The following is a 2,804-nucleotide window of genomic DNA, read 5'->3' on the forward strand; positions in this document are numbered from 1 at the left end:
TTTATTTGTAGAGACAAGATTTTGCTATGTTTCCCACGCCGGTCTCAAACTCCTGGGCTCAAGTGATCCTCCTGCCTTGGCCTCCCAAAGTGCTGGCCTCTAAAAGGAGGGCCAAGTGGATTTAGGCCGAGCCACTGAGCCTACCCTAAATCTGTCTCTTTTTAAAAATGGCAAATTTTGTGTTATGTATATTTTACTATAAATAAAAATTATAGAAGGATTTTTTTTTAAAGTTAGTGGTTAGAAACAATCTTTTACTAAGCTCACAAATTCTGGGGGTCAGAACTTTGGGCAGGGCACAATGGGGATGTCTTGTCTCTGTTCCATGATGGCTGGGTCTCAGCTGAGCAAGCTCAAAGGCTGGGAGTGAATCAATGTCTGGGAGCTGGATTCACCTAAAGGCACTTTCATTCACAGGTCTGGGTTAACTCAAAAACTAGAACTGTCTACTGGAGTACCACATGTGGTCTCTCCATGTGGTTTGGTTTCCTCACAGCATAGTAGGCTCAGGGTAGCTGATATGGTTTGGGATCTGTGTCTTTACCCTTGAATTGTAATAATCCCCACGTGTTGCAGGAGGGACCCAGTGGGAGGTAATTGAATCATGGGGGCGGTGTTTTCCTGTGCTTTTCTCATGATAATAAGTCTCATGAGATCTGATGGTTTTATTAATTAATTAATTTTTTTTTTTTTTTTTTTTTTTTTTTTTTTTTTTTTTTTTGAGACAGAGTCTTGCTCTGTTGCCCGGGCTAGAGTGCAGCAGCGCGATTTCGGCTCACCGCAACCTCCGCCTCCTGGGTTCAAGCGATTCTCCTACCTTAGCCTCCCAAGTAGCTGGGACTATAGGCGTGTACCACCATGTCTGGCTAATTTTTGTATTTTTAGTACAGACAGGGTTTCACTATGTTGGCCAGGTTCATCTCGAACTCCCGACCTTGTGATCCACCTGCCTCGGCCTCCCAAAGTGCTGGGATTACAGGTGTGAGCCACTGCACCCAGCTGAGATCTGCTAGTTTTATAAAGGGGAGTTCCCCTGCACGTGCTCTCTTCTTGCCTGCTGCCATGTAAGACATGCCTTTCTTCTCTTTTGCCTTCTGCAATGATTGTGAGGCTTCCCCAGCCAACGGAAACTGTGAGTCCATTAAACCTTTTTCTTTATAAATTACCATGTCTTCGGTATGTCTTTATTAGCAGTGTGAGAACAGACTAATACAGTAGCCAAACGTTATATGGTGGCTCAGGGCTCCAAACATTAGTGTTCTACTGGTGGGCAGTGGTGGGGCAGGTGGGGGTGTAGAGGCGGAGAAGTGGTGTGGAGGTGGGGAAGCAAAACCTGCATCCCATTTATGACTTAACCTTGGAAGTGTCATTTCTGTCATACTTTATTGGCCAAAGCAGACCTACTACTACCCAGATTCAAGTTGGTGGGGGGGGGGGCGGGTGCTCTGATGGAGGAATATCAAGATCACGTTGCAGACAAACATGTGTGAAGGACTATATTGTTGCAGCCATCCTTGAAAAATATTATCTGCCATACGGTCTTTCTAAAATGGGTTAAAAGCAAAGAAACCACAGAAGAATCATCTTACAGAAACAGAGCAGGGGGAGAAGCCTTAATTAACAAATAATCTGCCTACACAAACAATGAGCAATTTCCTCCTAGGAGGATCTCTCCTCAGGCTGGGAGATTGCCAAGGGCATTAGGCTGAGTAGAGTTGGTGACAGAACTCATAGTTGTATCAGCTCCTCTGTGTGTGATCTGAGTAGGAAAGTGTTTGACTACTGCGGACTCTAACTTCATCTTTAAAACAAAGTGTTGTGAGAACCAAGTAAAATATTGTATAGAAAGATAAATGTGTTGCAAAAAGGTCCCCGAATAGAGCCCACAGGTGGACATCCCCCGTTTGACAATGCGACTGGGGAAGACCACGTGTACTGCCAGTTTATCCTTGCCACTGTTTCCCCATAGCAGCCACCTTCCCGTTTCTTTTGCTTGCCTCTCTCAGAGGTAGATGCATTGAGGGTAAATGACCAGGACAGGGCCACATAGCCAAGAAAGAGATCAAAACCCAGATTTTTCTGGGATGCTAGTTTGAGATTTTCCATTCTACAGACGTCCAGCCACTCACAAGTTCTAACAGATGACTGATCTTAGCTGAGAAGTATGACATAGATACAAGGGAGTCACACTGCCTGGGTTCATATCCCAGCTGCACCACTTACTAGCAGTGTGACCTTGGAAAGGATCGCTGTTTTCCCAGGTGTAAAACAGAAATAAGACCTCCCACAAAGGGGTAAGTAATCACGTGATACGGCACTCAAAACAGCGCCTTCAACATAAGTAAGCCCTTTGTGTTTGCCAATACTAAAATCACTACCGCATACTTAGTATATAATTGGTGCTAAATGATTTTTTCTCACTTTTTTTTTTTTTTGGTGCTAAATGTTTTAAGGTGAGAAAGTAACATTTAGCGATGTAATGAAATGTAATGGTGGGATCTCCGTGAAACGACAAATTCATTTTGGAGAAAGCTTTATAAAAACGCAAACCACAAATCTCTGCCATTTGTCAGCTTGAAGTCTACGGAACTGCAAGCAAAATAAAGATTGGTGGAACTTTGCTTCTGACTGACCCCTACAGTCCCAAATATTTTCTTGGCCTTTACAGAGCCCGCAAGCATCCTCACATGCAGTCCTGAAAAGCCTTTTCTCTACTCCACGGAGCCCAGACCAGCCCACGTGGATTCCTCGCTTGGCTGCTTCCGCTTCCATTCTGTCTCCTCCCATTTCCTATTCGGCGCCTC

Source organism: Nomascus leucogenys, chromosome 10, assembly GCF_006542625.1.
Source record: "Nomascus leucogenys isolate Asia chromosome 10, Asia_NLE_v1, whole genome shotgun sequence".
NCBI classification, from domain to species: Eukaryota; Metazoa; Chordata; class Mammalia; order Primates; family Hylobatidae; genus Nomascus; species Nomascus leucogenys.